The sequence below is a fragment of the Pteropus medius genome, unplaced genomic scaffold (assembly GCF_902729225.1).
Source record: "Pteropus medius unplaced genomic scaffold, Ma_sr-lr_union100, whole genome shotgun sequence".
Lineage (NCBI taxonomy): Eukaryota > Metazoa > Chordata > Mammalia > Chiroptera > Pteropodidae > Pteropus > Pteropus medius.
Window position 1 is genome coordinate 29,113,001 of NW_024344378.1, and position 10,627 is coordinate 29,123,627.

A 10,627-nucleotide genomic window follows, 5' to 3' on the forward strand; every position below is an offset into this window, starting at 1 on the left:
TGACCTCTTGGTGACCCTTGGAGCTAAATCTTTGCTAGACCTCAGAATATCAGACAGGCTGCCAGCCCGCCAAGAGTGCCGTATGTATGAACAGCATGGAAGGCACCTCGGCCTAGCTCTTTAGAAGCTTGAGAAGAGAAATCCCAAAGGAATTTATTTGTTATATCCCCCACAAGAAATGGCTTGATGTTTAGGTGAAGAAACCCCTTCTGAGAAATTAGTTAGTTCCTGGGAGTCCACCAGGGTCACCTGGAGAAGGTATTTGCCTGAGAGTTAAGATTGTTTCTCTCTCCTGTCCAGTGGTGCGATATCAGTATTTTAAAAATGTGGTCTTTCACAAACTAGCAAAAGAAGGAACTGGCAGGATTTCACAGGGCCTTCTCCCCCCATAGGTTTCAGTTATGGATTCATATCAGCAAATAGTATAGAGTGTTTTCTATGTGACCAGTCATTGTGCTGAGCAGAACCAGAACTCGAGCTGCTCATGGAGAGCAGCACTGAACAGGTCGAAACACCAGTTCCCCTCCTGAGACAGTGCCACAGCACACAAGAGACTTCTGGCCACCACTTTCAGTTTAGGAAACGTTGAGGCACAGGACAGCAATGGAGGCTGAAGGGCGCTAGTATCTAACAAGCAAGGCTTGGCCCATAAGCTGTCATTGGAGTGTCCAGCCTGAAGACTGAGACAGTCAGCTAAATCTTCAGAATAAAAGGTGTGGCGAGAAGGCAGAAGACAAACCCTGATTCTCGGCGGGTTGAGAAGGAGATCTTGACCACAGGAGAAGATCAAACAGATCTAAGTTGCATCTCTTGACTGTAAGATCTACCAAGGAGTAGAAAAATCAATTGATAGAGATTATACATATAGAAATAGATACCATTGTTTCTTTTACTCTTCCCTCTTCTTGTCAAAGAGATCATCTTTCCCAGTTTGGCCTCAAAGTTTAGAAGGCCTATGTCTAACCTGGTTTATGGATCCTCTTCTCAGGCCTTCACTGGAGCTATGAAGAATTTGGATGAGCTAAGTGGATTTCAAAGTTTGTTTTATTCATGGAAGTTATTATTCGAACAAAATCTTTTATCATTCTGCAAACAAATCAATCACATGCAGAAACAGCACCTCGTCAGGTTGAAGCAGGACTCCCCTGGGTGCCTCTGAAGGGCCCTCCGAGTACAGTTTAAGCCATGAATAAGGGGAACTTCTCAGGTCCTTGCTGCCTGATGCAGTAACCCCATGATCCTGTTGCAAATGCTCCCCAGACATTCATGACTCCTGTCCCTGATCCAGTGTGTAACGGTCATCCAAACAGAGTATCTAAACCTTGTAAACCCCGAGTCCCCTGTTTCAGTGTGTACATTCTCTAGGAGTGAGCTGGATTAGGCCCTGGTTTGATGATGGGTGAGAATGGCAACCCAGACTTGGCTAATATCACTGTCATTTTGGTTTTCTGACACGGCATCTCAAACAAGCAGTGAAAAAATATGAACTTAAAGGAGGAAAAAACTAATAAAATGCTTTTATGGACAGAACCTTAGTTTAGTATACTAATCCTATTTACATACAGAAAACCTGTTCTCAGGAATTCCATTGTAAATACTTTATTCAGAGAACTGTCAATTTATAGCCATTCATCGGGAATTTTTGTGCATGTTAAACTAGGGTCTTGTCCATGAAAACATTTTATTCAATCTCATGGTTATCAAATATTTTTTTAAAGTGGCCAAAGAAGTCTGATGGATTTGATTCACTTGGATTTTGCATAGCTTTTTCTCCAAAGAGGATATGCCTCCCTGAGTTTCACTGGTCCTTTGTCATAGACTCCAACAATTTGCTGACTCCAGTGAACATTTGTCAGTTGTCTTCTTAAAATCTACTGCCTTTCCTTCCAAAGACTTCACTTCCCTTTTTCTACTCTCAGTTCATATGGTCCGAGAGGGCGATCCCCTACGCCCTGGTGGGTATAACCCCTGGGCCTAAGTTAATCAGTACTTCATATTTTGTTGGTCATAGCGACTTGTTCAGAGGTAAAATAAACACGAAATAAATTTATTCTATCAGATTGAGATTCAAAAGTCTATGAAAAGCACATAATAAAACAAGGGTCATCCCTAATTCACCTTTCAACCACTGCCAATGATTCAGAGAACATTTTCTCCTTACTAGCAAATCTTACACCAAAGTTTCTCCGTATGATTATAAGCCCATAGAATTCCATCTCCTTCCCAAGATAGTTAAGATCCACATTTCTCTGTGAACAGCCCAGCCGTAGTGGACTCTCATCAAGAGCAGTCTCTGAGCCTCTCACGAAAGACACCAGATCATGTAGCTCTTCTCAGTCTCCAAATTCAGATTCTCCATTCCCCTCTTCCTCCTCCCTTCTTCTCATGCCTCCCTTCCTCCATCGGTCAGCTTTAAAAAGAAAAATAAAATATACCTAAACCCAAAATGTGGAGGTCCAACTGTATTATTCAAATGTTATAATTTGTAGGCTATATGCTCTTCCTAGTTAGCCTTAGAATATATATCAGGTGCATTTTCCTCCAGGAATCCAACCACTCCTTGTGTTTTATAGCATTGCTTCTATGCTGCTTCTTGGATTTGCACCAATGTATCTCAAACATCTTCCAAACTGCCAGGGTCTTTATTCTGTGGCATTTGTAATTCATTAAAAATAAAACGGACAGTGTATCTGTTTGGCACGCTGGAAAGCAGATGTTAAGATCAAATTAGATGTAGAAGGGGAAATGTCTGTGAAGGACAAGAAGCAGAAATAGGTATGAAGAGCTTTCAGGCAGTAATGCAGGTCCAATATCTGTGAAAGGAGAGAAAGGAAGAGGAGGACTGGATAAGAAGATCCATGTAGTGCAACCTGGAGATTATTTCAGGCTGGCCATTTGAGAGCACCAGAGCAAAGATGGCCTTTTAGAGGAAGAAATGGCTCAGGCAGAAATGGCCCAGCTCTTGTGCCTCCAGTTTGCTCAGTGCAGCAACTGAGCACCAGACAACTCCCTTCCTCACAGCGAGTTCTCTTAAAGGAGGATCTGAGTAGTATACCTCCTGGCAGCTAGGTATGCATGGCATTGCGGGTACTTTTAAAGTGGAAGTTTTGGGGCACATGGGGTGTGTGTATGTGTAAAAGAAGATTGCCTTGAATTTAGGAGTCTGAACTGTGACATGATAAGACGATGAAAACCAGACTGGAATCTTTCTGTCTGGGAGACCAAGCCTCACCCCCAACTTCTAGGCTGTTGGCCTGGTTAAATGAGAATAATTTCACCACTTTAAAAAGGAATGGAATTAGAAATGCCAAGAGCACAAAATATTCTGGGACTGCCGGGCATCCGACATGCTGTGTTAATCATAAAGGGGGAAAAGCCCTCCGTTTTGGCCAGAAATCAGGGGAGTTATTTTGGGAGCAGCCTCATCAGTGACCCAGACGTTACCGTTTGAATTCCAAAGCTCTGAAGAACAGGAGAGCACTTTTCCACTGCTGTGTGTTTCTTTCTTCATAGAACTTTGAGCAAAGATCTGCTACAAACCTAGCATTCACCTTCTCAGGGGAGACTGCAGAGAAGCAGAACACTGTCATTAGAGAAGGTGTGCTTTCCTGGGAAGTGACTTCACGGCTCACAGTCACGAAGGTCTTAACCAACCATGTAAAAAAGCATTCAGAGTTTACCTATATACACCAAATTTTACCAGCCCGTCTCTGCCAACGAAATGCCCCATTTAAGAAAGCCCAAGAAATGACCATCATTTCTAGAATCTTTATGATGTTTTCTCTGTGCAAGCTGCTGGCTGCTGGGGAGATAAAGGGAAAGAGGAAAAGCAATGCATGATGTTAACCCTAAAGGAATGACTGATGACTTCTCTATTCAGGTCATCAATGAATAAACCCAGACCCTCCTCTTACTCAAAATGGAAAAAATAAATGTTATAATAATCAATACTAATTGTGTATTTTTACACAATCTCATTTTATATTTAGAACAACCTATCAAGAAGATCTTTTCATAATTCCCCTTAGACAGATGAATACACCTAGACTTGAAGTGCTTAAGTGATTTGCCTAAACTAACCCAGGTAGCAAATGGCTAAGCTGAGACTTGAACTTGGGCCATTCTGGCTCCAGAGCGTGTACCTATAACCATACTTTCTTGTCTCCCAACCATTGTGATCAGGGCAGATCCAGGTTTTGGGGAGCCTGAAGCTTATATATTGGCGGACCTTCATTAAGAAAAAAATATCTATATGAAAAGAAAATTCAAACAGGGCTTTAGAAGTTGTTCATGCAAGTGAGGGAGACTGAAGCTTAAGTGTCATTAGCTTCACAGTAAATACACTTTTAATTATGATAAAGCTATTATTGCCAATAATATTAATATGAAGAATAATAATTATTTTTCAAATGCGAATATATGAAAATCTGGTTGGTTTAAGATTTTAAATTTTATTTGGATAACACAGTCATTCAGAGACCCCACATGCCCCTTTCAAACCACCACATAATTTCTCTGCATCTGAGTCATACCTCACCTGCTCGAATCCCCTTCATGTTATTCTTGCATCTCTATTGGTGCTAGCTCACTTTCAACTTCTTAATAATAATTGTAATTATAGCTAACGTTACTATGTAAGCCAGGCTTTGTTCTAAGATCTTTTCTCATAGCCTAGTAATTAAAATGCCCGATATCATTCCCACTTTTTAGTTGAGGAAACTGAGGCCCTGAGAGATTAAACAGTTTGTCTCTGAAGTCTGCACCATTTCACCATAGTGCTTCCAATAGCCCAGGTAAATCAGACATTAACACAAGCAGATTCCATAGAGGTTAAAATATAATAATTATAATGTTGACAAAGTAGCAAATATAAGGCTAAGATATTCTGTAAGAATATCTTAATACTTTGGTCAGAATCCCCTTTTGGCACCTGTGAATAGTGCAAGAACAAAAATCAGCAATTCTGAGACACAGAAGTCCTTGAAACTATGTGATTTAATGATAAGAAATATACTTTTTCCTGGGTTGCAAATTATGAAACCCAAAGAATAAGCTTGGCAGTGCCTGAATTTACACACTTATAAGGATGCTTTTGTAGCCATTGTCAAATTGCCTGTACCAGAGAGGTGTGCTATCCCTGAAAACTAGTAGCCAACCAAGAATCGTACTTGAGGACACTAGGAGGAGTCGTATAAAATTATCTGGTCAAATTGGCTTGGCAGCCTTCCTGGGGCCGAAGCACCATGGAGGGTACATATCTGAGTCACGTTCCTTGAACTTCAATGTTTGAAGGAATCTCAAAATTTATCTAGTTCAAATCCGTAAAGGCAGTGGGCCCCTGAGATGTCCGAGGTCACGGATTTAATGAGCATTATTCATTCAACAAACTAATTGGACAGATTATGGAACTAGGATAGAGGACTTTTTTACTGCCCCATATTGCCTCATGGTTAAGATACACCACTGAGACAGCATCGGTAATCTTCAATTTTTAAAAAATTTCCGTCTATGACATAGACAGACAAGATTTTCATTAGTCTGGGCTCTGCCTACCTATCCACCAGCATCTCTCGCAGTTGCCCAGTATGAACCCTTGTTCTATTTCCCAGAAATTACTCACTACACACTCTTGTCTTAGCTCCAGCTGCTGTAACGAAATACCATAAACTCGTGGTTTATAAACAAAAGCAAGTGATTTCTCACAGTTCTGGAGGCTGGAAGTCTGAGTTCAGGGTGCCAACAGAGTTGGGTTCTGCTGAGAGCCCTCTTCCAGGTTGCAAACTGTTGACTTCTTGTTGTATCTTTGCATGCTGAAAGAGGGAGAGCTAGCTCTCAGGCCTCTTCTTGTAAAGGCGCTAATCCCACTCATGAGGGCTCCGCCTTCATGACCTAATTACCTCCCAAAGCCCCACCTCCAAACCCTGTCCCATTGGGGATTAGATTCTAACATATGAATTTTGGGAGGACCCAAACATTCAGTCCATAACAACTGTCATGACTCTGAGCCTTTGTGTAGGCTGTTTTCTCCACCTGGATTGCTTTTCTTCCTATTCTTCACCACATAAACTCGTTCATCTGTCAAAACTCAGAAATGTCGCCTTCACAGTGAAGCTTCTCATGAATCCCTCATTCCCCACCCATCCACCCAGAAAGAATTAGTTTGACCCCTCTTCCGTTCTCTCAAAGCACAGTTCTGAGAGCTTTTGGCACTTACCACATTGTATTTTGGGTCTTGGTTTAATTTTGTTCCCCCCATTAAACTCTGAATTGTTTAAAGTTAGAGATCTAATGTTGGTCATCTTTTTAGTCATCTAATGTTTAGGCTCTGGTGGGCACTTAAAAATATATATGATAATAACAATTAACATTTAATTCCTTCAATAATCCTGAAGGGTGGGTGTGGTAAGGATAGACATTACCAATGTTCACCAAGATTTCTGGTTCTCTTCCTGAAGTTAGATGTGGCCACATGATTTGCTTTGGCCAATGAAATTTAAGCAGAAATTACATTTATCACTTCCACGTATAATCACCCAGGAACAGGTGTTCTTTCCCCCGCAATGGTACCCCCTAAAACCTTGTGTTGAGCAGGCAACATCGCAATATGGTGAAGCTTCAGTCACCCTCTTCTGACCCATGTTTGACATATAGTATGGGTGAGAAATAAATCTGTTTGTTTGTTTGTTTTTAATCACTGATGTTTGGTGTTTGTTACTGCAGCAAAACTTAGTCTCTCCTGGCTAATACCAACAGTGGCTAATATCCTTTTCTTATAAATGAATTAAGGTCACTCAGGTGTTAGGTGGCAGAATGATTCAAGCTCTACTAGGTATAATGTTAAAGCTTATCTGCTAGTCCATAATGGAATAGAGAAGGAAAGAGATCTGCATCCACACTGAGCATTTCAAATTTTGCTTCTTTTCCAGTTTTTAGGCATTGTCAGAAATTGATAAAGCAGCTAGCTATTCCTTCTGAGAATCTAAGCAAATTCTCCCTTACTTCCTTCCTGTATCCTCTGATATGTCCTTTCCCTACTTCCAACTCCTATGTTGGAGTTTTCTCACAGCAACCTTGAAAGGTTTTTACACATAAAGTATTTGTCCTTTACTAAAAACAATAAAGAATGCGCTATTGGTGTATTCATTTTCCAGTCATATTTTTAAAGGTCATTTAAAGAGTTCTTTTACTTTCTGCTCAGCAAACCTATTATCTTTCATTAAATGCCAAACAAATGTTTTTGTCTGCTATGACTTCCTTTTTGTATTATATTTTTTTGTCAAATTTTATTTATTTTTATTTGACATAACACTATGTAAGTTTACAGTGTACATGTTGATTTGCTACATTTATGAATTGCAATATGATTACTATTGTAGCATTAGCTAATACCTCTGTCACATCATGTAATTATCATTTCTTTTTTTGTGATGGGAACAATTAAGATCTAGTCTCTTAGCAAATTTGATGTTTATAATACAGTATTGTTGCCTATAATCACTATATTGTACATTATATCTCCAGGAATTATTTATCTACTAGTTTCAAGATTGTATCCTTAACATCTCACCTGTTCCTCCAACCCCCAGCCCCTGGAACTACCATTCTACTCTGTTTTCACAAGTTCAGCTTTTTAAGATTCCACGTGTAAGTGATATCATACAGTATTTGTCTTTGTCTGACCTATCTCACTTAGTATAATGTCCTCAAGTTCTGCTATGGTATCTTTAAAGAAATTTTCATTTGGCAAAAAAAGCCAACTCTCTTTGACAGTGGCTATCAATGAGTTGGTAAAACACTGAAATTAGGTTGGATTATGGGAATACAAATTCAAGGCTAAAGAAAACACCATTCTTTGTCTAGTTCAGCCCAAAGACCCCTCCATGAACACTTGGAAAGTACAATGCTACCCAAGAAGTCAGGCTAGCGCTAGCTAGTGTTTAAGATCAGGGTTTCAAAATCAAATGAGTTTAGATCCAAACTCTTCCTCTTCTTGGTCTATGACCATGATTACATTATTTAATCTCTTGGAGTCTTAGTTTTATCGTCTTCAAACTAGATAAATAATAGCTACCTTCATATGGTGATTATAAGAATTATATCCTTACATGAGTTCATGCTAATAAAGTCCCTTGCATGGCTGCCTAGTATCTGATAAGAATTCAATGAAGAGCAGCATTAATACAGCCATAAATAACACCTGCTTATCTGCACGGCTTGAGTTAAAAAACATCAGAATATTACCACAATGAAGTGGCAGGAATCGAAGAAACCAACACAAGTTTGCTTAGCTTCACAGTTGCTATTCTTTTGGGAAATTTGTTGGTCAAGAAATTATGATGGGAATTGAGCACAAGCAGAGGAGGTGTTCTCTTGGGAGTCAGATTAGGATTCTGTTAGATATTTAGTGTACATTCTCTAGGCCAAAACCAATTTTGTTTTTCTTAAAATCTAGCTTTAATTTCTGCCTCATCCTATATATGTTCTGTGGCTATATTTTTATTACTCCATATACCTGGAAAAAATTAGCATACTCTACATACAGTTATGTACCTGGCTTTTCACTTCAGAATGCACTCAATTGGGAACTATAGATTGAAGTGGAGAGATCATCCTACCTCAGTTTACAGGTGTAGAAAATATTGTGCATATGGGCCATAATTTATTCACCTAGTTCCTATAGATAGGCCTTTAAACTGCTTCCAAGTAGAACTTTCATGAGTAGCCTTTACATCCATAAGCACACATCCCCACATGCCCATTAAAATTGAGAAACTATGTGTTAGGTTTAGCCTAACTATGGTTTAGCCCTGGAGGTTACTGGGTATGGTAATATATTTCTTTTTGTTTATTGAACAATCTATTCCTCTAGTTCCGATTAAAATCAAAATCTACGTCCTATAAATATTAATGTGACAGCTTCTGCCAAGCTGGAAATGGGGATTACCTTCCTCACTCAGAAAAGAGTGGGAATCTTTGGAAACCCCTCATTCCTTTGTCTTTATAACTCCATTTTACTAACTGGATAGAAGGTGAAACTCGCAGATGTGATTCTCAACCACTTTTTCTTAGCAAACTCTTTGATACTTTTCCAAACCAAGCTTTTCGTAGATGATGATTTAAATGATTTGGTATGTCTATGGCCATGGTACCCTGAACAAGCCCGATCCCATCTGATCTTGGAAGCTAAGCAGGGTCGGGCCTGGTTAGTACTTGGATGGGAGACCACCTACGAAGACAAGGTGCTGTAGGTGTAAAAAATAAAAAAATAAGGGGCTGTAAGCTGACAGGGTCCTTGTAATCTGTGAGGTCAACCAAAGGTTGCCTTGCCTAAAAATAATTAAAATAAATAAAATAAATAAATGATTTGGTATATTCTGGATCATACTTTGCTAAGTAGGAAGGAACCATTACATGGTAACATTTTCTACTATTACCATAGTATTTAGAAAATTATTAAAGTCCACATGGTATATGTGCAGTGAAACCAGGGACATCTGGAATACTCTAGGTCGTAGGATTTGAACTTACCAGTAACAGAGCGTGAGAGACTGCACTTCCTTTTCCCACTTCTTCATGATCCCTGTACCAAGGATCCTAGGTCTCTGGCAAAGGGACGAGCCTATCTTTTCCAATATCCAGACATCACAAACTTCTAACACTCCCAAGGTTAGAGTACCTCTTTGGAATTTAATCAAGTAGTTTCTGTTATAACCTAACAGCCAAATCTTAGGCCTGAGATTTATTCCTAATCATTATCTGAACTCACCTTGCAGCTTTGAGTTTATCATTTTCCCTATTATCTCAGTTTGTCCATTGGCAAAAGAATGAATATTTGCAGTCATCAAATAAAAATTGCACTTTGCATGGAGAACTCCCAGTGAAGTAAGCAGTCGTGATTAGCATACATACCAGGGCTATACAGTTAATATTAATTATCTCATGTATTTCTCACTACAACCCTAAGAGCAAGGCTTTATTATATCCTCTTTTTACAACCATGGAAACTGAGGCTCAGAGAAATGAACTAATTTTCCCAGAGGTATCAGAATAAGTGAGTCATGGAGTCAGGGTTAAAACCTGACTTTAAAGACTGTTCTTTCCATAAGTCGAATTAGATTTTATTTAATAAGATCCAGAATGCATAGTCCTAAACATTTATCTTATGTCCAAAGTCCTCTGAGAATGTATGCCTAAAAGACTCTCTCTTACAGAAATTACCATTAATGTCACAGTCAATCAACAATATTTATTAACTACCCTTTATACTCTACCAGGAATAATGGCAATAACATTTTGCATTCCAGACTCTTTCAACTTCTCAATGCACTATCCACATCTATTGATGCATTTTATTCTCCTAGAAATACTGTGAGTCCTCGGAGATGAGGTCAAAGAATTTGCCTAGTCAATTATAAAGTTTCCTGACTCTTCATCCAGTGAAATTTCCTTTAGGATGAAGAGTGTGTGTTTATGCATGTGTGAATCAATTAATTTACCGGGTGTTTTTAAGTAAAAGAATTAAATGTTTGTTGTAACAAACCAAACAGTATGGATCTGTTTTTGAGATAAATTACCTTCCCCTTTCTTCTTTCAACCCCACCCTTCCGAAGTTATCCGTGGTAATGGA

General features: G+C 39.2%; 1 pseudogene; it reads left to right on the forward strand.

Annotated features, from left to right (window-relative positions):
* Positions 1-9,132: 9,132 nt before the first annotated feature.
* LOC120609994 (uncharacterized) lies at positions 9,133-9,251 on the forward strand (annotated as a pseudogene).
* The last annotated feature ends 1,376 nt before the right edge of the window (positions 9,252-10,627 follow it).